This window comes from Camellia sinensis, chromosome 15 (genome assembly GCF_055761805.1).
Source record: "Camellia sinensis isolate YWXY chromosome 15, ASM5576180v1, whole genome shotgun sequence".
Taxonomy (NCBI): Eukaryota; Viridiplantae; Streptophyta; class Magnoliopsida; order Ericales; family Theaceae; genus Camellia; species Camellia sinensis.
The window spans coordinates 101,746,697-101,774,688 of NC_138975.1; positions in this window are offsets into that span (position 1 = coordinate 101,746,697).

Below are 27,992 nucleotides of genomic sequence, written 5' to 3' on the forward strand. Positions count from 1 at the left end.
TTTAAGGTCCTACGGTTGGCGCTACACGGTATATAATCGTTGGTAGGCATTCGAAGTAAGGTTTGCAACAAAGCAGTAAAAGAGGGGGCATGTAGAATAATCCGCATCCAATTCTTAGGGTTGGAAGGATGAAATCTCTTTGGGAGATTTCTAGACTACTAACAACTAACCATGTGACCTTGTTATTTATTAAATAGCAGCTCCCTTTCTCTGTTGTTGTAATTGTTATTGTTTATTAGATGGGAAAAAAGAGATAGTGTGTTTGTGCGTTTACTGGGCATTCAAAACTCACGGCGTGCCATGCTAGGTGCCGAAGAGGAGCTTGTAGTAGAAGACGACGAACCGGAAACCTTCGAAGACATTTGGCTATCTTAGAAAAGGTAGAAATTTCATTTTGTTGTTTTGAAAAGTCTATCTGAAACTTTATTTTTGGAATGTAATGTTGATGGAACTAACTTTTGTAACCAAGGATGTTTGTAACTATCCTATTATTGTTATGTACTTATACTTAAAACACCAATATAGTTCCCTACGTTGCTTATGAGACCTTGCGTCAATACCTTTTAAGATCTATCAAAAGGATGGTGCACTACCTAAGAAAGCTGGACTTAGAATGGAGGCTAACTTGACTCCTCCGGCAATCTGAGATCTTACTTGGTTATTGGCCATAGGACTCATTAGTGACTTTCCCTTGATTAAAACCCTTAGTGTAGATTTTGGGGCGTCACATTGGGCCAAGTACAATTTATAAAATATATAATTGCACTAATTGCATTGAGATATAGTATTTCAAGACCAAGAATTTCTTCACTATCTTCTGGAGGGCAAGAAAACCATTTAAGTATTTAATGGATGAGCTTTTTTCATATAAAGGTGTTTCAGGACTTTTAATTGATGAATAAGAATTTCATTTGGCAAATGTTCGATCTGCAGGCCAATACAAAATTTTATTTTATTATGATCTTTCATTTCAAATTCATTTTAAATATTCTGTAGTTTATGCAAGCTCTTCTGGAGTTCCACAAGATTCAAAACTTCAACATGTACTGTAACAATTACAAATCTGGATTCCTCACTTTTGAGTTTTGAATTAAATGCTTTTAGCACCTTAAATCCTTCAAGGACTTATATATATATATATATATATCACTATCTAGTGATTTATCAATATGTTGTAACCACATCCATTAAAAGCATATCTAAATTTTTTATAATTTCCAAGCTGATGAGAAATCTAAATGAAATTGCATTCATTACGGGTGAATAAGTTTTCTCATAGTCAATACTAAGTTTCTACAAGAAACCTTGCACAATAACTTGCGCATTATATCTAATAATTTCATTTTTCTTATTGCGCTGTAGCACAAATACCCATTTATATCCAACAATACCCACTTATATTTGACAAGCTATGTCCCTTTAGGGGGTTAGACTATAGGTCCAAATACTTCACGTTTTTGTAATCGAGTTTAATTCTACTTGTATTGCTTCTTTCCACATTGGCCAATTATTTATATGTCGTCATTCTTCAACGGTTTGTGGCTTATTATCATCATCACTTCCGTAATGCTTTCACCATTACTTCTAGTAATATTAAGAGCAACTTTAAACAAAAATATATTGTCGACAACAGTTTAATTTCTATCACAAATATCTCATGTACTCATATAATGTATTGAGATCTCATTATTTTCGGATACCTTTTCCATTTCACGAGACAACTCTTCAGGAGGTTTCACTTCAGGGGATAACTCTTCAAGAGATTCTTCTTCTGGAGGTTCCATTTCAAGAGGTTTATAAGTAGGAGATTTAGATAGATTTATTATAATAGTATGTTTTGTGGGGCTAGCCTTTCCAAAAGCACAAAGAATTTTTTGTGGGTTTAGCCTCGTCAAGTAGGGCTGGGCGTAGGGTTATCCGACCCGCCCAAACCGCCCTACCCAATCTGAACCGCACACGTATGGGCGGTTTTGCAAACACATTAGGGTAGGATGCGATTTGGATTTTATCTAATTTTCGGGTTGCGGACGGGTTGCTGATTTGAACTGCACCAACCCAACCCGCTCGCCTAAACTTTTTTTTTTCCCTCCCTTCAAATTTGACCATTCATCTCACTTAATCTATAGACTATAACAAACAAACAAAAAAAAATGACCTTAATCTTAATCTATTTATCTCTCAAACTCCAAAACCAAAACACGAACTCACTTTCTCATCTCATCAGTCTGTCTCTCACTATCACATTTTTCATCTGCACTGCACCGATCGACTTCGTCGCAAGATCGACCGATCGACCTCACTCTCTCATCGCACCAATCAACCTCACAAGTAAGCCCCTCTCTCAGTCTCTGTCTCTGTCTCTCTCTCCCCCTGATCTTTGATTTTTTTTTGCAACATATTAGATCTCTCTCTCTGATCTGTCTCCCTCACTCTCTTATCTCATCAGTCTCTCACGCTTTGGTTTTGCATCTGCACCGATTGACTCTCTCTCATCACAAGATCGACCGATCGACCTCACTCTCTCATCGCACCGATCGACCTCACAGGTAAGCCCCTCTCTCTGTCTCTATCTCTCTTCCCGATCTTTGATTTTTTTTAGCAACATATCAAATCTCTCTCCCTGATCTGTCTCTCTCACTCTCTTATCTTATTAGATCTGTTTATTTTATGTTATCAGATCTGTTAATTTTTTTTTGTAGCAACAGATCTATCTGTGAGAAGTGCAAATTGAATGTATATGTTTGTTTGGAATTAAATATGATTTTTTTTTGTAGCAACAGATGTGAAAAAGTGGAAATTGAATCTGTGTTTATGTAAACAGATTTATCTCTGTTTTTTTTTTTGGGGAATTGAATTTGTGTTTTTGGAATTAAATCTGTGGTATTGGAATAAATTTGTTATTTAATCTGTGAGAAGTGAAAATTGAATCTGTATTGAATCTGTTGTTTAATTTGAATTAAATTTGTTGCTCAATCTGTATTGAATCTGCTATTGAAATTGGAATTGAATCTGTATAGAATTGAATATGTTATTGAAATTGGAATTGAATCTGTATAGAATTGAATTTGTTATTAAAATTAACATTGAATATAGGATTCTGTTGAATTTGTATTGAATCTGTATAGAATTGAATCTGTATTGAATCTATTATTAAAATTAAAATTGAATCTGTGACTGTGTTGAATCTGTTATCTTATTGAAATTCAATTTGTAATTTTTGTAATCTAGTTTAAAAGGAGGATAGTGTTCAATCACCCGCAATCAATCTTCTACCCCCCGAATCCTCTAATTCTCAGATGAATCCCCTCTTAGTCGAACCCGAACCTGAACCTAAGCCTCCTAGGCCCCCAAAGAGAAAGAGTGAGGGTGGAAGGGGGAGAGCGCCATCCACAGTTTGGAATCATTTTGACAAGGTTGTTGGGACCGATGGAAAGCGTAGAGCCGTATGTAAATATTGCAAGAAAGAGTATATGGCTGAATCTAGACTTCATGGGACTAGCAATTTGAGAGGTCATACACCCAATTTTAAAGAATATCCAAATAGGGATACAGATGGTCAATAAACATTAAATCTTAAACCGAAACAAAATGAAGAGGGTGTTGAGGTTGTAGCAACAATTTTTAATTTTGATACTTGTAAAAGGTCTCTTGTGGAGATGGTGATCATTGATGAGTTGCCATTTAGATTTGTGGAGGGTGTTGGGTTTAGAAGATTTTGTAATGTCATGCAACCCAAATTCACACCAATTCCCTCTCGTCAAATCATATCTAGAGAAGTGCTTAACATATTCAAGAATGAAATGAATAAGTTAAAGAAGGCCATGAAGGGTTGCAGAATTTACTTTACTACGGACACTTGGACATCTATTCAGAATTTGTGTTACATGTGTTTGATTGCTCATTTCATTGATGATAACTGGAAACTTCAAAAAAGAATCATAAATTTTTAACAAGTTAAGGATCACAAAGGAGAAACATTGGGTCGAAAAATTAAGTCGTGTTTGATTGAGTGGAACATTGATAGCATATTTACCTTAACAATTGATAATGCTAGTTCTAATAATCTTACCATTCAATATTTGAAAATGACAACCAAAGATTGGAAGGGGACTATTTTGCAACATGAGTTTATTCATATGCGTTGTTGTGCGCATATTCTTAATCTCGTTGTGAATGATGGATTGAAAGAAATGGACGATTCTATTGCTAACATTAGACTTGGGGTGAGATATGTGAGGTCTTCTCCTCATAGGCATGATGTTTCTAAGAAGTGTATGGCCACACTCAAACTTTATTCAAAAGCTCTTGCATGCCTAGATGTACCAACTAGGTGGAACTCTACCTATTTGATGTTAGAGGCTGCCGGAAAGTATGAGAAGGCTTTTAACCGATTGAAGTTTGTGGATTCCAACTTTGAACCTTATTTCAAGGATGTTGATGATCGGTCGGAATGTTATTACTTGGTAGAGCGGTTCAAATGCACCACGGTTCGTGTATGGGAGAACCAATATATGGTGTGGCAAGAAGAACCGAACTACGGTTAGTATGGTCTATTCTACGGTTCGGCATAGCCAATGTTATTTCGGTCAAATGGAAGTTCGGCCATAAAGAAAACCATCCCACTTGGTTTAAGCAGTGGGGGAGGGTGTAAAAGGATAAGCATTATCCTTAGGAGAATGAATCCTAGGAGGACTCTGCATGGAGAAATACAAGTCCTGCTAGGATTGTGCCACGGGAAACTTATAAAAGTTCACAAGCATCACCTTGGAGGAGGTAATTGAACACAACCTTTCTGAGAACATAAAACTTTGTCTATTTGTCAAGCTTACTGACTTAGGCATCGGAGAGGTTTCCGGCACACACCCGCCGGCTAGCTCACGTTTGTGTTTTCAGGCGACAAAGCGACGTCGTACGGAGGAGCGTGGACTTGGTCAACAGGATTATACGAGGAGAATTATTTCCTCCCCGTACAATTGGCGCCGTCTGTGGGAAGAACAGACAAGAACAAAAACCTCTTGACTAAGATTCTCCTTTTCTCATTCAATGGCACACATTGAAGACTTGCCACAGTCCGCCGTCGACGGACTAACTCCAGAAGGGGGCGCAAGGCGTGAAGGATTACCTGCTGTCCCTCCCATGGCGGACTTGGAGCCCCAACAACATAATTCCAGGAGGAGTGGCAGAGGAAGGCGGAATGGCAGCCCTCGTCACTCTCAAAGTCCCGACAGGCAAAGGAGGAGGATTGATCCTCAAGCCCTGGAAGATCGCGTAAAGGAACAGGATGAACTAATTCGAAGGATGGCGGCGGACATGGAGGCTTTGAAACACCAGATGAAGACTAAAGATGTGGCGACAGGAGAGGGGCGCAAGCACAAGACGCCCCCTCGCCACTCAGAGAATCGTAGTAGGAATACTACACCCTCCCAAGGAGAGAGCAGAAGCCTCAGGACAGGCGACACTCACTCCTTATCTTCAAGGACTCGTCACTCCAGGTCTGAGAGGACGAGATCCGAAAGATCATACACTGAAGGAAGCACGTATTGGCCTTCACATTCACACCAAACCAGATCCAGACAAACAGAGCTGCCCAGGTCATCCGACTTACGAACCGTGCTAGAAGAAAAAGCACGATGCAAGGAGGATGCCAGGGCAAGAGATCCACACCGAGTTTCGGCCTTACAACGGTTGGCTCCTCGGACGCATGGAAGCGTCGAGGTTGGAATGCCAATACCGCGACCGGCCTACGAACCAACGGACAAGGCATTGGCAAGACTACAGACTTCGCCGTTTGTCCCAGCGATCGAAAACGCACCCCTACCATCAGGCTTCCTTCAGCCGAAATTCAATACATATGAAGGGAAGACGGACCCGTATTCACACTTGAGCCACTTGAGCCAAGTCATGGCTGTGTACAGGCGAAACGAGGCCTTAATGTGCATACTCTTCCCGTCAAGTCTTGGCGACCTAGGCTTGACTTGGTTCGAGAAACTCCCAGAAGGCAGTATAGCCTCCTGGGCTCAACTGGCGGAAGCGTTCGTAACGAGGTTTCGGACAAATACTAAAACACCGGTGGAGATAGACCAGTTACTCTCCATCGACATGGGTGAAAAAGAGACCCTCAGATCTTACAACAGTCGCTACTGGGAGACATTCAACCAGATTGGAGACTGCCCCACCAATCTAGCCATTGCGCAATATAAAAGAGGCCTACCAATAGGTAATCGACTAAGGGATTCAATTACCATGATGCCACCCCTCACTATGGAGGCCCTGATGGAGAGAGTGCATCAGCACATCAGGGTAGAAGAGGATGGCGCACCTGCAAAAGCAAAATCTAGTGCAACCGTGGTACCAGAAAAGAAGACCTCAGCAAAGGTCAATACAGTAGATCGACAGAATAAAAACGGGCGTGGCAGACGAGATAACGGAGAAGACCCAGACAAAAGATGGTTGAGAATCCGCACTGCCATAACAACGGTGTTTAAAAAACCAATATATCGGATTCTGAGCGAAATAAAAGACGAGCCATTTGTGAAGTGGCCAGCCAAGCTAGGGGAAGCTCAGAAGAATTACGACGACAGATCACGGTGCACCTTCCACAAAGAAAAGGGGCACCGAACTGAGAATTGCACGCCACTGAGACAGCACTTGGAAGAATTGGTGGCAGCAGGCCACTTGGACAAATACATTGAAGGAGGAGCGCAACCGGCCCCCCAAGATCATAATGACCATCCCAATAGAATGCCAATCGATGCACCACCTCAAGGCACTATCAATGTAATTCATGGAGTTTTTGAACCTGAGCGCGTATGCGAGCTCAGAGGTTCAATCAAGAAGGCTGAACACTTTAGGGAAGTATTAAGTGCCCAACCTACCATCAAGAAGGGGAGAACGGAGGCAACAAACGTCATGTCCTTTTCAGATAAGGACTTGGAAAGAATTTACTGCCCCCATAATGATGCCCTGGTTGTCACTCTCCGAGTCAAGGATTTTGACGTCAAGCGGATTCTGATTGACCAGGGTAGTTCATGTGAGATCATGTATTACGACACATTCAAACAACTAAAGCTGCAAGACAAAGACTTGGCACCAGCAGTTTCTCCCCTGATTGGATTCAACTCCATGCCAGAATGGCCTGTCGGCAAAATAATCCTTCCGGTCAGAGCAGGAAGTGTAACAAAACAGGTGGAATTCTGGGTATTGAAGGTCCCCTCCACCTACAACATCATCCTGGGCAGAACATGGCTGCATGCCATGCGTTCGGTAGCATCATCATACCATCAGGTAATGCGGTTCCCCAATAACGCCGGTATAATTGAAGAAGTCTATGGCGATCAGATCATGTCAAAACAATGCTTCGCCACAGCGAATGAAAGCCGAGCTGCCAAGGATACGTTCATTCGGTGGAAGAACCAGAAAGTAATGAACTATTCGCGGACGTCGGCAAAGAGGCTGATCAGAAAGCGGTGGAGGACTTGGTGGAGGTAAAAATAGATGAGAAGAACCCGGATAAGTTCTTCTTGCTTGGCTCATCGTTGTCCGGCACTGAGAGATCAGAGGTCTTGGAATTCTTGACCTCTAATATCGAAGTGTTTGCCTGGACGCCCTACGACATGCCAGGCATTGATCCAAACTTCATCAGTCACCAACTCAATGTCCACCCATCCGCCAGGCCAGTCATCCAACGCACGCGCAGATCGGCACTCCACCACGCCGAAATAGTGGCAGAAGAGGTAGGCAACCTGCTGGAGGCAGGAGCGATAAGGGAAGTGCACTACCCAAGATGGATCTCCAACACCGTCGTAGTGCCAAAAAAGAATGGTAAATGGCGTGTCTGCGTCGACTACAAAACAGTCAACAAGGCGTGCCCAAAAGATAGCTTTCCTCTACCAAGGATAGATCAACTGGTGGACCTAACGGCAGGGCATAACCGTCTTAGCTTCCTGGATGCATACAGAGGCTACCACCAGATCGCCATGCACGAACTAGACCAGGAGGTCACATCCTTCACAACACCAAGGGGGTTATATTGCTACAAGGTCATGCCCTTTGGCCTAAAGAACGCAGGGGTGACATTCCAAAGGATGGTCACCAAGATGTTTGAACCATTGTTAGGCAGAACAATGGAGGCTTACATCGACGACATGGTGGTCAAAAGCAAGGATGAGGATGACCATCTGAAAGATTTGGGCGAGATGTTCCAGATCCTGAAGAAACACAAGTTGCGCCTCAACGCGTCCAAATGCGCATTCGGAGTTGGATCTGGCAAATTCTTGGGCTTCCTGGTGACCAACCGAGGTATAGAAGCAGACCCCTCTCAGATCAAAGCAATCCAGGAATTGGAGAGACCAAACTCAGTCAAAGAAGTGCAGCATCTCACTGGTATGGCGGCTGCACTCAACCGGTTCATAAGCAGGTCATCAGACAGACTACGACCATTCTTCCAAGCTTTAAAGGCCAAATTTGAGTGGGATGAAGAATGCGACCGAGCTCTGGAAAGCTTGAAGGAATACATGTCCTCCCCACCACTACTTGTTACTCCAGTACCTGGTGAAGAACTCTTTTTGTACCTGGCAGTCTCTCAGCACGCGGTCAGTGCAGTGTTGGTTCGTGCAGAAGGAATACAACACTTGCCCATCTTTTATGTCAGCAAGACATTGTTGGGAGCCGAAACAAGGTACTTGCCCTTGGAAAAACTAGCATTAGCATTAATGATGGCATCCAGAAAATTGGCGCACTACTTTCATGCCCACACCATAGTCGTCCTCACGGCCTTTCCACTAAAAGCTTTGTTTGAAAGGGCGAACTTTAGTGGGCGAATTTTGAAGTGGGCAGTGGAATTGGGACAATTCGACATCAAGTTCCAACCCAAGACAGCAATAAAAGCCCAATCTTTAGCAGACTTCGTCGCAGAGTTTACTCCTGGAAGTCATCATATCTGCTCAGTCGACCTAACTGACACAACCGAACTAGGGACGGAAGTTGACGCCGGAATAGCGCAACCCCTAGTGGAAGGTAGTCAATCAAGCACAAAGGCAGACCATACTAAGGACAACAAGGAAGAGCCAAACAAAGGCTCACCAGCAGTTCAAACAGAGGACGAAGGGCAGACAGCCAACATGGACTTTGAAGAAAACACCATTCTTGACCTCACGGCATCATCTGATCCTTCCACTTGCTGGAAACTATTCGTTGGAGAGATGTGGAAGCTCTTTGTGGATGGAGCATCCAACCGACATGGTGCAGGGCTTGGCATAGTCCTCATCTCTCCAGACGGCCTGGTTATAGAGCAAGCAATCAACCTTGGCTTCCCAGCATCCAACAATGAAGCGGAGTATGAGGCGCTTCTTGCAGGACTCAAGTCAGCACACTTCATGAAAGCAACCGAAATAATGGTATACAGTGACTCCCTGCTGGTGGTAAACCAAATTTCTGGCGAATACGAAGCAAAGGACGACAGAATGGCCAAGTACCAAGAGTTAGTCAGAACGGAGATCAAGAAGTTTGATGTGGTAAGGATAGAACAAATTGGCAGGGAGGAAAACAACCAAGCGGACGAGCTAGCAGGCCTTGCCTCAATGGCAGATACATCAATCCCTCATCCATTACTCATCGACTTCTTACCAAGACCAAGCATAGAAGACCCCGAAGCAGAAGAAGTATGCTGCGCAGAAGTAGGCCCTTCTTGGATAGATCCCATCATCCTATTCCTAAAAGACGGCATCCTACCAGAAGAGAAAAAAGAAGCCAACAGAATAAGGGCAAAGTCGCAGCGGTTTTGGCTATCTCCATCTTTGGCATTATACAAGAAGTCGTTTTCTAGGCCTTACCTCAAGTGCGTTCATCCCAGCAAAGTAGAAGCATTCCTGTTTGAAATACACGAAGGGGTATGTGGAAGTCATCAAGGGGGAAGATCGCTCGCTTACAGGGCTATTTCGCAAGGATATTGGTGGCCATATATGCAAGCAGACTCAGAGAAATATGTGAAGAGGTGTGAAAAATGCCAGAAATTCGCACACCAAATACATCAACCAGCAAGAGAACTCCTACCCTTAACTAGCCCATGGCCTTTCGCAATGTGGGGCTTGGACATAGTAGGACCTCTTCCAACAGCACCCGGCGGCAGAAAATTCTTTCTCGCAGCAACAGACTACTTCACAAAGTGGGTGGAAGCAGAAGCATTTGCGTCAATCAAAGAAAAAGATGTGAAAAAGTTTGTTTGGCAGAATATCATCACTCGGTTTGGCATACCAAAAGCACTCATCTCAGACAATGGTACTCAGTTCGACGGCAGAATCTTCAGAAGCTTTTGTGAAGAATACAAGATAGAGTTCTACAATTCCACGCCGGCATATCCTCAAGCGAATGGACAAGCTGAAGCATCGAATAAAGTCGTCTTGGATGGACTAAAGAAAAGGCTAGAGAAAGCAAAAGGCAAGTGGGCGGATGAACTTCCTCACGTCTTATGGGCTTACCGCACCACTCCTCGGCGATCAACTGGAGAAACACCATTCTCCTTAGCCTATGGAATAGAGGCAGTGATCCCACTAGAAGTTGGCCTCCCCACAATACGAAGCGAAAATTTTGATCCAGACTTAAATGGAGAAGCCATAGCCCTAGAACTCAACCTTGCAGAAGAAAGAAGAGAAAGAGCGTTAGTCCACATCGCCTCATACCAACGAGAGTTAATCAGAAAATACAGCAAAAAGGTGCATCCAAGGCAATTCAAGATTGGGGATTGGGTACTACGCAAAGTAATGGGAAACACCTTGGTCCCAGGAGACGGCAAGTTAGGCCCAAATTGGGAAGGTCCTTATAAGGTGGTTGGGTTAGCAGGCAAAGGGGCATACCACCTAGAAGACAATGATGGCAAGGCAATCCCTAGGCCATGGAATACGGCCAATCTCAAGTTATTTTACTTTTAGCTTTTCCTTTTCAAACATATGTAATTTTCTCTACCTTCAATAAAATGAGAAATTCTTTTTAGCACAAATTACTCTTTGTAAAAGTTAGCTTTCAAGACTTAAGTATATTGCAAACATTCTATTCTGAGTTAGCTGGAAAAACTAACTTAGAGGTTGGCTGGATTAAACCAACACCCTTCCTAAGCCCAGGATAAGGATCCAGGCTGCAGGACATTTGGTCGGAATAACCAAATACTATAAGTTAGCTGGAAAAACTAACTTCAATAGTTGGCTGGAATAAACCAACACTTGTTACTCTTCAGCCGAAGTAAGTGCAAGGCTGAAGAGTGGTTGGCTGGAATAAACCAACTCTTGTTACTCTTCAGCCGAAGTAAGTGCACGGCTGAAGAGTGGTTGGCTAGAATAAACCAACTCTTGTTACTCTTCAGCCGAAGTAAGTGCATGGCTGGAGAGTGGTTGGCTGGAATAAACCAACTCTTGTTACTCTTCAGCCGAAGTAAGTGCATGGCTGGAGAGTGGTTGGCTGGAATAAACCAACTCTTGTTACTCTTCAGCCGAAGTAAGTGCATGGCTGGAGAGGTTGGCTGGAATAAACCAACTCTTGTTACTCTTCAGCCGAAGTAAGTGCACGGCTGAAGAGTGGTTGGCTGGAATAAACCAACTCTTGTTACCCTTCAGCCGAAGTAAGTGCATGACTGAAGAGTGGTTGGCTGGAATTAACCAACACTTTGTACTCCTTAGCCGAAGTAAGTATATCGGCTAAGGAGTGGTTGGCTGGTAAGCATAGATTAAAAAGCCAAAACTGAAATAGAAGTTGGAGAAATAGAAGACATTACAAAATGCAAGCATACACACAACAACCGGAATAAGAGTTGCGTAAAATTTTCATTCAAAGAGAAGTCATTACATGGGCATACTTCGGTTACAAAGAGAAGAAAAAATTAAGAGAAAAGTTCATCAATTTCAGCATCAAAAGCCGCTTCATCGCTAACTCGAAGACCGGCCTCAAGAGGAAGTTCACTCTCGGCTGCCATGATTCCTTCGGTTGGAACCACGTCTTCATTCGGCTGTTCGTTAGGATGGTCCTCTACCATGGGTTCCAACCGAAGTGATGGGTCGGCACCAACAACCGGAATGTCTTCAGGAGCAGAGGAGTCATCAGTGTCAGAGTCCTCCAGGAACTCTTGTTGCAAGGCATCTGCATACGCCGCAAGGGACTTCGGTATAAAGTACGCTGGAGGGTCGAAGACCTCGGTCTGTTCATCATGACCGAGCTTCTCCACAGCCGCCCTCCAGCCGCACTTGAAGAAAAGCTCCTTGGCGGCGTCGCATTGTTTGACATAGGCCTCCTCTGCCTCCTTGAAACCTCGCTTGTACCCCTCCTTTTCGGCCGCCTCCATGTTCTTTTTCAGTTCGTTTATTTCGGTGTCTTTTCTCTTCTCAAGCTTCATCAGCTCACGCAGATATTTGTCTTTCATTACAATGGCCGCTTTTTGCTTCTCCGCTTCAGCCGAGTTAACCAGCTCGGCAAGTCGGCCGTTCTCCGCTTGAAGCTCGGTCATTCTCCTTTCGGCCTCCACTAGTTCGGCCGCCTTCGCTTCGGCTTCCGCCATCGCTTGCCTTGTGGTCTTGCGGAGTTCTTGGACTTTCCTATAAGTGATATTGTTCTTTTGCAAGGCCTGGCAAAACAAAGATTTCTTCTCAGCCGAAGTAAAAGTTGGAAAAATTTAGACAGAAAAAACAGACAGAGCTACTTACCAAGATCATGGACTTGGAAGCAGACCGAATTGATTTCATTTCGGTGTTCAGCTACTTCAAGTGGTGCTCCATGTCCTTGGGGAGGCACACACTTTTGGCCAGGTTAAAGGCTAGTTGGTGGTCTTTTTCAGCTACGACCGAGTCAGTGGCTTTGATGTTTCGGTCGTTGAAGGTCAGCGGCGGAGCCCACTTCGGAGATTCAGCTCGGTCAGTTTGCTCCGGTTGAGGGGAAGGTTGAGGGCTCTGGGGGATGGATTCAACCTCATCGACAAGTTGCTGTTCGGTCGATGTAGGTCGGGCGCGTTTGGAAGGGCGAGATGTAGATGGCTGCTGAGAAGGGAGGGCCACAACGGCAGGCTGTGCCTCGACGGATGGTTGTACTTCGACTCTGGTTGTTGAAGTTAGAAGGGCCCTGACTCTGCTCTTCTTTGCCATTTCTTCCTCAGCAGTTAATGGAACAAGTCTTATTTCGAGCAAAGTTGGGTCCGGTTCTGGGTCTTCCTCAAGAAGAAAATCGGTTACCCTTGCTTTTCGGCGACCGCTGTACCGGTAGGTCGGTTCAAAGTTCAGAAGCTTAGCCCAACTCCTCTCTTGGCACCGTAGTGCGGCTCGCAAAATTGCAAGGTTGGGATAGCTATATAGAGAACGGAGGTGGGCAAAATCTGCAAAAAAGAAAAAGTGTTAGTTCGGTCAACAGACTAGAAAAACCGATGTAAACGTACAAGGAAGAAGACCGAAGTTGAATTACCAGGCTCTCCCATTTTCCAATTTATAGGCCGGCCAGGAATTTAGGCTTGAAAATCCTCAAAGTTCCCAGAGACCCAAAAGAAATCATCATCATTAAGATCTTTATCCGGTGTGTGTTTAACTATCTTCTCTCGGCGACGGCGAATCCTAAGGTAATAGACCCACCCAGCATTCTTTGAGCCAATGGAGTACTGATGAAAGATTTCGGCCAGGCCAAGGTTTAGTCCGGTTTGGTGGTTCAATGCGGCTATTCCCATTATAATACGATATGTATTGGTGGACAGTTGGGTGGGGCATAACCTAGTCTGTCTAAGAAATTCGCAGATTAGCGGTTGGACAGGAAACCGTAGTCCGGTTTCTATTATGGATTGAAGGGTAAAAGGGACTAAGCCTTCATTGTCCCAGGGAGTAGCATCTTTTTCGGCCAACGTCAGATGGACGTCGTCAGGAATTTGGTAATCTTCCCTAAATTCGGCTAGGCCACCAGGGGTCTCAACTAGATATCTATACTTACCCATCTGGTGAATAAATTACTTATAATTTATGTCGGTACAAAAATTTGGCTCAGTAGCTCGGTTGAGCACACGCAGGAGTGCCTGGGCAACCTAAGTCTGCAAAGTAGAAAACAAAGGGGTTAAGCACAGATCGTTGGACCGCGCTACAAATTATAAGCAAGATATACAAATCCTACTTCGGTTTAGTGGGCTGGTTCTACCTCGGTTCATCAGAAGGTTTGTTAGCTCGGTTTTGAGCAGATTAGACCGGTTTATCGTCTAGGGGCAGCTTTCCGAGTTCGGTCTAAAAAACTAAGAAAGCTGGTTTAGCCCCAAGGCCTAAATCGGTTGTGGTATGAATAGAGTTACTTCGGTTAAGCCTCTAGGGGCGGCTTTCTGAGTTCGCATAAAGGAACCAAGAAAGCCGGCTTGGCCCCAAAAGCTTAGTTCGGTTGATAACCAAGGTTCCTAGTTTGCTATATTCAAAACTTGGTGATCTTATTTCGGCTAAAGCGAGTTAGGCACTGGTAACCCCTTTGATCTTATTTCGGCTAAAGTTCTAGTTCGGTCATTAACTACAGAGATCTACCTATTTGGGGCAAACAGGATCCTAGTTCGGTTGCTATGTGATTTTGGATCTAAGAGTGGTTTTCTACATAATAGTTCATACACACACGAAGCTCTTCTGATTTTTCCATGAAAGTACTAAAGTAGAACAGGGCTGGAAGAAAAATGTTTTGCAAAAGCAAGCAATGCGTAGAAAACAGAATATGAAAGCAAAACAAAGGAAAGGAAAAAGGATTGCTTACCAGGAAAAGATGGAGCAGAGGGCAGGAGCAACGAAACCAACGAAGAACACAGACTCAGGAGGCTCAGAGGTTGGAGAAGTAGAGGCACAGAGAGAGAAGAAGGTGAATGGTTCAAGGGTAGGATGATCTTTTTGTGGAAGGAGAGAGAAAGGGCGGGAACTATTCAAAAATTTCGTACTACGAGGGCGGCTTGACAGCTGCTCCCAGCCAATCAGAGCTTGCCACGTGTCACTGGGATGGGAAGCGTTACAGACGCTATGATTGAAGAGACGTTTTTGACCGGGCAGAACGGGGCCCGGAGTGAAATTAGCTCGGCTTAAAAGTTCGAGAGTTTTTAGCTCGGCTGGAGAGGCTAAAGTATTCTTAGCTCGGCTGGAAAAGCTCAAAACGACGCCAGCTCGGTCGATAGACTGATAATCCCAATCATGCTATGCAGATGGAATTAAGGGGCAATTGAGAGGGTAATTTTTTGAAAAAAATTGGGCCGAGCTGCAAGTTGGGCTTTGAGGCCCAAAACGCGAAGGACTAAGTAAGAAGGCCGTAAAGGATACTCCGGCCCAGGAGAGCAATGTTACTCCGACCCAGGAGAAGCGTAGTTACTCCGGCTGGGAGAAGTAAATGTTACTTCGGCTCAGGGATGTAAAGCTACTCCGGTCCGAGGTGGCTTCTAGTTAAACCGATCTCCGAGATAGTCCGGTTATAAGTTGTTCCGGTCAAGATCGGTCGGAATGTTATTACTTGGTAGAGCGGTTCAAATGCACCACGGTTCGTGTATGGGAGAACCAATATATGGTGTGGCAAGAAGAACCGAACTACGGTTAGTATGGTCTATTCTACGGTTCGGCATAGCCAATGTTATTTTGGTCAAATGGAAGTTCGGCCATAAAGAAAACCATCCCACTTGGTTTAAGCAGTGGGGGAGGGTGTAAAAGGATAAGCATTATCCTTAGGAGAATGAATCCTAGGAGGACTCTGCATGGAGAAATACAAGTCCTGCTAGGATTATGCCACGGGAAACTTATAAAAGTTCACAAGCATCACCTTGGAGGAGGTAATTGAACACAACCTTTCTGAGAACATAAAACTTTGTCTATTTGTCAAGCTTACTGACTTAGGCATCGGAGAGGTTTCCGGCACACACCTGCCGGCTAGCTCACGTTTGTGTTTTCAGGCGACAAAGCGACGTCGTACAGAGGAGCGTGGACTTGGTCAACAGGATTATACGAGGAGAATTATTTCCTCCCCGTACAGAAGATATGGTAGACAAGGTTAAGAGTTGTTTAAGTTGTTTGTATAGCCAATATGTCACACTTTATCTTTCAAATGAGAAACTTCCAAGTGTGAGTGAAGTTGTGAATATGGTGGAAGATGATGATAATAATGATCCCTATTCTTTGGTTGACTCCCAATTTAATTCTTATTTGGAGGGGCGATGCACTAGTGGATCTAAGTCGAAATTGGAATAATATTTATTCGTGGTTGAACATTTTGCAAAGAATCAAACATTTGAGATTTTGGATTATTGGAAGTGAATGCAACCAAATATAGGGTGTTATCACAACTTGCAAGGGATGTGTTGGCCATGCCTATTTCTACCGTTACGTCGGAGTCGGCTTTTAGTATGGGGAGGTGTATTCTTGACCTATTTCGTAGTTCACTCTCGCCTTCTATGGTTGAAGCTTTTGTATGTACTCAAAATTGGCTTCGAAGCAACCTTTCAATTTCTCTTCGAAAGGCGATGGATGATGTAGAGGAATTTGAGCAATATGACTCGGGTAATATGAGAATTTATTTATCTTCATTTTTATTTGTGTTGTTCATTTTCTAATGTAAGTTTTATTAATCTTCTCTTGTTGACTCCTGATTAAGTACTTTGGAGTCAAGCTCATCTTTAAGTTCAACCTATAATGTTGATGCTATAATTGATCTCTAATATTCATTTGCTCATTGGTAATTTTTTCATATACTCAACACATTTTCTTATTGTATTAAGATGCAATATATAGACATTTGTTTATCTTTTCATTACTTTATTCTTTTACACTTTTTGTCTCGAAGGAATTATGAAGATTGAAGATTAAAGTTTATATTTTTTCAGTTTGCTTTTGTCCAAGGTTCATCAACCAAATGCATGGAATTGAAATTGGAATTTTTGAAAGTTGGATTGGATGCAGTTCATGATGAAGTTTGATATCTTAGAAATGTTTTTATTTTATTTCATGGGTTTGAATTGAATAAAATTTGACAACAAATATTTATTTTTTAATTGCATTTTGGTTTTGGATGAATGTAAGTTAATGAATTTTTATTTTTTATTTATTTATTCTTGCATTTTGGATGAATGTAAGTTATTGAAGAATTACTTTTTTTTTTTTTTTTTTGGTATTTGGGTTAGGAATGATGAATGTAGGATTTTCAATGTAGGATTTTTTTTTATTTGGGTTAGGAATGATGAATGTATCATGAATGCAAGTTAATGATGAATGTAGATTTTGAATGATTTGTTTGGGTTACAAATTGATTTTGTTGTGTTTTTTATTTTATAAGTTTTAATTCATTAATTATTAATGTTGAAGCATTTTAGAAAATGGGAGGAAAAGGGTCCAAAATAAATATTGACAAAATTGGTGAAAAAAAGGTTTAAAAATAAAATTTTGAAAAAAATCCAATCCGCAAACCGCCCGTACATCCGCGAACTCTATCTGCACAAATCACAAACCGCACTGCGGGCGGTTGCGGGTTGACTTTTCCTCAAACCGCATAGATGCAGGCGGGTCCAAACCGAACTGCAAACTGTCCCAAACCGATCTGCGGACACCCCTATCGTCAAAAGTGCTAGGTATAATCTCTTATGGAGCACCTCTTCAAGAGCGCGGATATAGCCTCTTCAGGAGCACTAGATATGATCTCTTCAGGAATACTAATTGTCTTCTTCTTTCAAGAAACTTTGTCTTTTGCACCTCCAAGTCTACTATGCTTCTGGCATGACTTAGATACATTTACAACCATACCAGCGTATTGTCTTTCGGGAACATCAATTCTTGTTGAAGCATTAGCAGTTGCAATATAGGATTTTATTATATTTTTAATATCGGTGAAGGCATTCGGTAATTGATTTGTTTATACTTGGCAAATAAATAATCCTTTGAACTTCTAGTTCACATTGATTAGTATGAGGATCAAGATAAGATAACATCGAATTATTTCAAGTGATTTCACGTTGAGTTTCAAGCTGCGACTTTTCTCCTCCTGATAATGGGAAGACTGTTTCATCAAAATAACAATCCTCAAAACATACTCTAAATCCATTGCATGTTAAGGATTCGAGATCTAATAATAGATGAAGAATCAAAACTAACATAAACTCCAAGTTTACGTTGAGAACCCATTTACAATAGAAATATACACAGCATAACAAAACATTCTAAATAAATAATATTTGATGGTTGACCAAATACAAGCTATAATGGTGAGTATTTATTTATACAGTTGGTCTAGCATGACCCCATACTGAAACAAGTAATTTATTTTTCATAAGCAAAGGTTGAGTGATCAACTAAAGTCATTTAATTAATATTAAACTACACCATCTTGAGTATGAACATTGGCAGTGAGATGCTTGACATCAATACTAACATGTATGCAATAATCATTAAAAGTTGTGTTATGAATGAGACTATCTAGTTAATATATCTATCAAAATCATAAAATAATAAAGAGTCCATATTGATATGAATGAGATAGTCTAATAATTAATTTTCTCAGTGAACAGACTGAGTGTGGATAATCACTTGATAGATAATCTCTTGGTAAAAGAATGTTATGGTTCTTTAATGGATGTCCTATTTGAATTTTTAATAATTCAATGCATCCTTATAGATCTTGGATGCTCAGGGTAATCATGCCCTAACATGAACGCTTTTTGGATTATAACACTTTTGGTGCATTAAATTGGAGCACGTCTAGTGTATCTCAACATTTGATTCAATCGCTTTTATTGCTGTATAATATAACTCATATGAATATCAAGCAACTTCAGCAAAAGTAATATATAGATATTCTTCTTTACCTTTTATTTATGGTTTCAATAACCAATACAACATATATCTTTAAAACTTAATAGATGTCTTCTGGATGTGGTAGAATATATTTCATCAAGATCAAATTTGATTCCATTTGACAATCATAATATTGGTTCTTCCAGAGCTTTCAATCAAGTTTGCAGAACTTGAGATTTTACATTAGCTTTTGTCATCGTCAAATGTTTTTCATTACAAATAATTATGGGTGTCATCATAGTATCTACTAAATTGATATTTTACTCAACATTTTAGAATTAGTCAATACATCAATACAATCCATGTATATAAATAGCTAATCATCATTTCCAAAACATGATTAAACAGGAAAATATAAATTCCAAAAATATAACTAAAAGAAATATAATATTCAGAAATTAGTGTGAAAATTTTTATTACCAATAATCTTTTCTTTTTTCTTTTATCGAGACTTGTTATCTAGAAGGCAGACGCTCAAAGTGGAAAAGATTTCAATAGTAAAATACTGTTGATGAATAGTAATTTGAGAAAATTGTTAAAAGAATGCACAATGATGAATAGTGAACTTCCAGGTGAACAAAGATGAACAATAATTATTTATGTATAGTAATCAGTATATTTTTAACAGATATATTTGTCATGCAACATGCACCATGCATATGCAACACGAATACATGCAAATATACATACATCGTTTTTGGGAGATTCTATTATGTAAACTTTTTCTTTTTTTCCTATGATATCTTAGGATTATCCCACTTTAGGTGGAATGACGTGATATTTTTGCTCGAATGTTTCTGACCATGTCCCCTACGGATTCTGTAATTTTACCTCAGCCATGTCCAAAACCATGACTTCTCCTTTGTCCACGACCATGAAATGCAACTTCATTCACTTCAGGGAATGGAACAAAGCAGGATTGATGATTTTTCAATAAAAGTTGCTTAGTTTGTTCAGCCACAAGAAGACATGAAATCAGTTTAGAGTATTTTGTAGATCAACACTCTTTATATTGCTACTACAGGAGCATATTATCAGCGTGAACATTTCAACACATATTCTATATATTGTACTGACCTATATATTGTATTTATTAACTGATTCATAAATTTGCAACTTCAGGTGCAATCAATTGTGGGGAGCTTTTTGGGAGGTTTACAGTCTGTTGGTACTCGTATTTCTCCTTCAAATTATTGAACAAAAATAGTGAATCTATTACTATGGGGTATTCAGTTTTAATTTTTCTTGGAAATGGTGGCGAATGAATATCATTGCCTTTGCGCGATCCTTCAGAGATACTTCATTTTCATTTTTAATGGTATCTCCAAGATCCAATATTGCCTCAAGGTGGATCTCAACATCAAGTGTCCAAGATAAATAAATTTCCCAAAATATCAAAATCTATGAATTTTGATTTTGAAGGATTTGACATATTTGTGCACTCAACACAACAATAATAATATATTCAGTATTGTGTGGATATATTAAGAAAAATATAGAATTAGTCTTTATTATGAACTGCTCTTAGAAAATATTTATTCAGAATTTATTTACACTTATCTCAACCACTTTGTAGAAAAATCACACCAATCTTATTTGTATGTGATGCCACTTTTCCTTCTCAGCTGGTTGGAATCTCGTGCTGATAACATGTTATAACACTAAAGAAAATAAAGAAGAAAGAACCACAATGGAAGAGGAAATAAAGGACCACACAATTAATAAACAACTTTTCTATATATTCATTACCATGCAACCTCACCTATTTATAGATGATAAAATTTTCACTATTTACCACTATTCACCACACCATATGGTTTACCACATGGCATACCATACTTCCTACATGGTAAAACTATCCCCTATTTCCACTTTGGCCAAAAAACTCATTAGAATTCTAATTGCATTTCTTTGATAGTTATCCAAATATTTCACAACAAAACCCACATTTTATACTTATAAATGTATTTGTAATGATGTAATAAGGGTGGTGAGTTTCATATCATTAAGTGTATAACTAATTAAAAATTGACATTTATCAAATCACATCACTGTGGATTAAATTATGAAAAAAAATTGAAAATCTCAAACATTTTTCAATAGTAAAACATGTAGCCTCGCCTTTTTTTCTCGCCTTTTTTTTCTTATCTTTTTTTTTTCATTACTTAACTTTTTTTTTTTCTTTTTAACACCAACTTTAATCTCTAAGGTAAACTACTAACATGTCCTAATAGTTGGATTTAATCTCGTTAAGTCCTATTAAAAATAAGTCACAGTAAAATCGTCGCTAAAAATAATTTTTGTGACGATTTTTTGCACATGTCACTAAAAATTGATAATTAGTGACTTTTTTTTTGTCATAATTTTTATAAATTATCACTAAAACTTAAAATTATTGATTTTTTTATGACAAATTTTTTGAATTGTCGCTGAAAATTAAAAATTAATAACCTTTTTTTGTGATAATTTTTTTATACTATCACTAAACTTTATAATTAGTGACTTTTTTGGACAAAATTTTCAAACTGTTACTGAAAATTAACAATTAGTGACTTTTTTTTAATAGTGTTTAGTGAAAAATGCCTTTCATTATCATAGAACTTATTAGACAATAAGTCCACCTACTAGGATCTACATATAAGTCCCCCTAATTTCTAACTTTTTGAAAGTGTAACCACTATCCAACTATTTCATGTGACAATGTTTCCCTAAGCCCATTTTTTTTCCCTCACATTTTCTAGCACAATAATATTAGGTATCATGAAAGAAATATCTTGAAAAGTCTTCATGAAGATTATCCACCCTTGCAACCCGTAACAACCCGTCCTACCACTGTAACCCTTTTTTCTTCCTTCTCTCTCTTCTTTTTTTCCCTTCTCGCTTAACTTTCTTTCACTCTCGCCTCATAATCTCTCTCTCTCTCTCTCTCTCTCTCTCTCTCTCTCTCTCTCTCTCTCTCTTGCGGGGGCTATAAAGGCTTCAAGTGGCAACTATAGATAAAAAGTGCAGTGGGTAGGATGAAAACAAATTGGAGATGGTTGAGAGGGGTTTAAGGTGACGGGGAATGGATGAGAAAAGGTTATTAGAGTGGGGAGACAGTGTGAATGGGCCACTAACTAGCAAGGTATACTGGGAAGAGGTTGGGATGGTAGGAGAGCTAAGATCAATATCCAAAAGTGGTGGTTGTAGCAACAAGAGATGGTGACTAGAGTGGTTTAGGTTTAGAGCTTGGGAAGTTATAAGGGTTAGGGTTGAAATTTTACAATGAGGTAGGATTATATTTATAAAAAAAAAGTGGAAAAATTACAAAAATAAAATAAAATAACACAAGATTTGACCTCTATAACATATTGAACCCTAAATTTGTAAATTCATTAATTTAAACCCTAATCTTATAGTTTAATATCAAACAATTTATATTTTTGTTAACTGAACTAACAAATAAATGGTACTTTTGTCAATTTATTATGTTTCTTTAATTATATATTATAGGGCAAACTACATCTGTAGTCCTTATATTTTGTCATTCGAGCCATTTTAGTTTATACAATTTCAATTGGCTCAATTTTGACCTTTAAATTTTGCTTCAACTTGGTTCAATTGATAACATTGTTATAGAATATATTCACTAAGTTGGTTGAGGTTAAGGCATTGAATTGATCAAAATACAATTATGCTCCTAAAAGCATGGTACATGCCACTTATGTACGCATTTGACATAAAAAAAAATGCTAATAATTGGAATCAATTGGACCGATTTAAAACAAAGTAAAAAAATTCATAGTCAAAATCAAACCAAATAAAATTAGAGGGATCAAAATGACATAAACCCATGTTTGGGAAGGGACTAATATAGTTAAAAAGTCAATTGTCATATCTTTCTCTACTTTTCTGTATTTCTTTTTGTAAAAAGCCAAAAAATCAACTAAAATAGTCTATTCCTAAATGACCCTGGCCAAAGTACGAGAGCTACTGGTGTAATTTACCTTATATTATATATACATAATTTATAATAACTTTCTTATTCACCATTAGCACCACCTTATCTAACAACCATCACCACTACCTTAGTTCCTCCCTCTCCAACCATCCCAACTCCCACCTATCACCCTCTTTGTAGTACCCCCGGGCCTTAAACTCGACTTAAACCCACTAATATGGATGTACCAATACAATTTCAACCCTTTGGTATGACAGGTTGTGTTTTGATGATTGTGATTGAGTTAGTATTAATTCTTATCTGGCGTCTAACATATTTAATATTAGAGTTTTAGGCGTAAGAATGAAAAATGGAAGTGTGTTTTCAACTAAGAAAGTTGTAACGCCCCGAAATAAATGCAATAATCCATCCACAACATCAATAAGTGACAACAATAATAAATTAATCATCTTTCATTAGTTTCCAATTAAGTTTTACAAAAGAATAACATTACTGATATACATTCACAAGCCTAACCCTGAATCTATATCATATGTTACATAATAAGGAAACAAGATGAAAGTTAAAACAGATAAGTAATGCCCTAAAGGCTTACAACTTTCCAAGACGGTACTTGGTTACAACAAAAGTAAAATTCTAGTTCAATACAGTTAGAGGCCCTTGGCCTGTACAAAAAAAAAAAAAAAAAAAAAAAAAAAAAAAATTCAACAAAATGAAGCTCTTGCTCCAAGCCCTCGCAAGCTATTGTCTTGGCGAAGGCATGTCATCTGTACCTGAAATGTTTTTCCTACATAGGGTGAGACAAAGCCCAGTAGAAATAATCTAACACAGTATATGAATCTTAACAAAACTATAAGGTGAATGCATATGCAATGTTCGTGCCAAAACGTTTTACATTTCTTTCCAAAACCATGTAATGCCACATTAATATCATAGTTTACAAATCATTTCCTTCACAATAGAAAGTAGGGTAGTGAATCACACTCTGGAAATCTTAGAACCAATACAGCTTTTCACGAAAATTTCGTCATTTTCCGCGAACCGACACCCATGTAAACATACGCTATACAAACACTACTATTGTCATTTTACGGATATTTCGTCCGCGGGATTGGCACCCATGTATACATAGGCTATACAAGCACTACTATTGTCGTTTTATAATTATTTCGTTCGCGGGATCAATACCTATGTATACGCGCAGTTTTTAGGACTTTCACCATGGACACTCATGCCAACTTATTTCAACGAGTCAATACATACTTCCCAGATTCACCGCATTTTTTCAAAATGATAAACATTTCCAATGTAAAAGTGTAAGATAATGCTCAATGCAATTGAATAAGAAAATAGTTTCAATTCTCCTAATTCTCATGCAATTTCTATAACAATCATAACTATCCTCTACCAATAGCCCAAAACAGATATTTCTAGCAGTTAAACAATTGTCAATAAAGATAAACTCTCTAAATTTCAAGATGTGAGTGATAATACATATCCAGCTCTACCATCCTCATCAAAACCAATCCAATTTCATATTCCTAACACCAATTCCATAATTTATATAAAATCAACATTTAATATAATTAGGGAAAAACTCCATTTTCTTCCAAAATCAATTCTACATAACGAAACCAACTATTTTATCACAACTCAACCTCATTTCCAATCCCACAACCATTTCCATGAAACTATTAGAAAAACCACTCTTTTGAGTTTTGACTGATAACCCTAGATTTGTTCAAAAATTTCCCCAAATCACAATATTGTTTCAAAACATAAATAGCTAAGTTAAAAATAATAAGGAAGTGTGGACATATCCCTATCTCACGCTAGAACACGAGAGAAAGAGAGTGTAGGAAATTCAAAGACGCCCAAAACTAACTTTGCTCCGATTAGAACGAAGCCCTCGTTAAAATCTATCTTTTTAACAAAGGCACAAGGGTGAAAAGATCGACGGATCTAGGCGAATTTGAGTGAAATAAATGAGTGTTAGGGAGAGAGAGAGAGAGAGAAAATAGGGTTTTGAAATGTTTAGAAAGAGAAAGATGAAAAAGTGATTCAGAAAAGAGACTTTATGAACTAATATACACGCAGATCACTCGAGCACAAGAAGTGTCGCTCGAGTGAAGAATACAAACTCCCATAAATTTTACAGACAGAAGACCTACACTCAAGCACAAGAAGCACCGCTTGAGCGAGCACCGCTCAAGCGCAAGAAGGATCGCTCGAGTGAAGAATACTAGCTTCCAGTATCTTTACAGACCTGTAAAAGTACTAAAGGTTCACAAAGACTGCTTAAGCGCAAGAAGTGTTGCTCGAGCGAAGAAACAAAATTCTGGGTAACAACAATTTGAAAAAAAAGCTACCAACCTGTTTCAAACGTAACCAACACATCCTAATAGCCAAACTCAAAGAGAGATAAGGAGAAACAAGACATGAATAACTATATAAGACAATGAAACCCGGATCCAAAATATCAAATGGTTTGGGTTCAAACCAGAATCGCTATAACCTCCCCCTTTTAAAGAATTCCGTCCTCAAAATTTAAACTAAAACATTTAAAACCAAGCTTAAACGGATTATGATAATGATAGTAATTCAAACTTGACACTATGACCCATCTACCGGTCATCCACTCCCATCAACATAATAAACGAATTTTCAATACTAAATATACAATTTACATTTCCAAAACATATGCAATGTTTATATTTCATTAACATAACAAATTTTTCAATACATGTTTAAACATCAACAAATAGGTCCGGATACTTCTCATTGACTTCCGCCTCACGCTCCCAAGTGGCCTTCTCAACCTCGTAGTGTCGCCACAACACTTTTACCAAAGGAAGACTTGGTCTCGAGTGTCTAAAACTCTAACTGGTCTTTTCTCATACGAGGCATCTTCGTTTACCTCTAATTCCGTCCAATCCAATACGCATGATGGATCCGGCTTATACTTCCGAAGCATACGGACATGAAACACGTCATGAACCCCGGAAAGCTATGGCAGCAGGGCCAAATGACAAGCTACCTTCCCAATCCGCTTTAGGATCTCAAAAGGCCCAATAAACCTAGGAGACAACTTCTCGCTCTTCACAAACCTCATCAAACCCCGTCTAGGTGATATCTTCAAGAAGACGTGATCTCCCACCTCAAAGGACAACGGTCTCCTTCTACGGTCGACATAACACTTCTGACGACTCTGAGCCGTAACCAACCTCTTACGGATAAATGCAACTTTATTCGTCATTTCCTAGACTAACTTTAGACCTAACATAGATGCATCACCCAACTTGGCCCAACACATAGGAGATCTACACAGTCGGTCATATAAGGCCTCAAACGGTGCCATACCAATACTCTACTGGAAACTGTTGTTATAAGAAAACTCCACTAAAGGCAAGCGCCTTGCCTAAAAGTCAAGAACACAACTGCTTAATGTCAAGAACACAACCCTGAAGCATATCTACAAGAATATGAATGGTACGTTCTGACTACCCATCAGTTTGAGGATGATAAGCGATACTAAAAGTCAATATGTGCCCATGGCATTCTGTAGGCTCTGCCACAACCTAGCTGTGAAACGCGAATTTCTATCTGAAACAATAGTCACAGGGACCCTATGAAGTCGAAGTATGTCCCTAATATATAGGTCAGCAAGATAGTCTATCGAGTCACTAGTGAACATATGTACAAAGTGCGCTAACTTAGTCAACCGATCAACTACCACTCATATGGCATCATTACCTAGTTGAGTCCTTAGAAGACTTACAACAAAATCCATCATGACATGTTCCCACTTCCACTCGGCTATAGGCAAGGGTTGTAACAAAACCGCTGGCCTCTGATGTTCGGCCTTCACTTGTTGACAAGTAAGGCACCTCGACACAAACATGGCTACATCATTTTTCATTCTTTTTCACCAAAACTAAAGGCTAATGTATAACAATGCATGAATGGTGAAACTCTTGGAGTACTTCCTCTCGACAAGACTCCGACATGAAAAGATGGTCAAGGTATCTAACACTTGTGTCAGAATACACGTTCAGGCCCTTCTCTACTTTCTCACTAAATATCTTCTCTTGAAGGGTTTCTACCTCAAGTCACTCCTCTGTGCTTCTATAACTCGGCTCACAAGTGTAGGTTATGCAACTACCAAAAATAAAGTTGCTGACTCAACGGACTTGCCAAGATGCAAGTCAAACTCTCCACTAACACCCAACATCTCCCATTCTCGGATGGCAATACAAGCTATACTGCTAATGGATTTCTTACTCAAGGCATCAACCACTACATTGGCCCTTCTCAGATGATAGTGCAACTCAAAATCATAGTCTTCCGTAAACTCCATCTACTTCATTTGCCTCAAATTCAGATCATTTTGCGAAAGCAGGTACTTCAGACTCTTGTGATCAGAAAACCCCTCAAACTTCTCACCATATAGGTAATGCCTTCAAATATTCAAGGCAAAGATCACAACTACTAGTTCTAAATCATGGATATGATAGTTCCTCTCATGTGTTTTTAGTTGACGTGAGCCATAAGCTACTACATTTCCTTCTTGCATCAAAACGCACCCCAAACCTTCCTGTGACGCATCACAATACATAGAATAGCCCAAACCCCTCTCCGAAATAATCAACACTGGAGCAATGGTAAGTCTAACCTTAAGCTCTTGAAATGACTTCTCACAAGTCTCACTCCACACAAACTTGATTCCTTTCCTCGTAAGCTTGGTCAATGGTGAGGCTAATTTAGAGAAATCCTTCACGAACTGACAATAATACTCGGCCAACCCCAAGAAACTACAAATCTCAAAGGCATTCTTAAGTTGTTCCCAATCTTGCATTGATTCTATCTTAGACGAGTCTACAGTCACCCTTTCTCCGGATAGCATATGGCCTAAGAATTTTGTTTTTTTTTAACTAGAATTCACACTTCCCAAACTTAGCATATAGTTTTGGGGCTCTAAGCAACTCAAGCGCAACTCACAAGTGTTCATTGTGTTCCTCATCAGAGGGTGAGTAAATAAAAATGTCGTCAATGAAGACAACTACAAAACAGTCTAGGAACTCATGAAAGATCTGATTCATCAAATCCATAAATATAGCCGGTGTGTTGGTTAACTCAAAATGCATCACTAGGAACTTGTAATGGCCATACCGCGTATAGAAGGCCATTTTCTAGATATCCTCTTCCCTTACCGTCAACTAATGATAGCCCGATCTCAAGTATATCTTAGAGAAACAACAAGA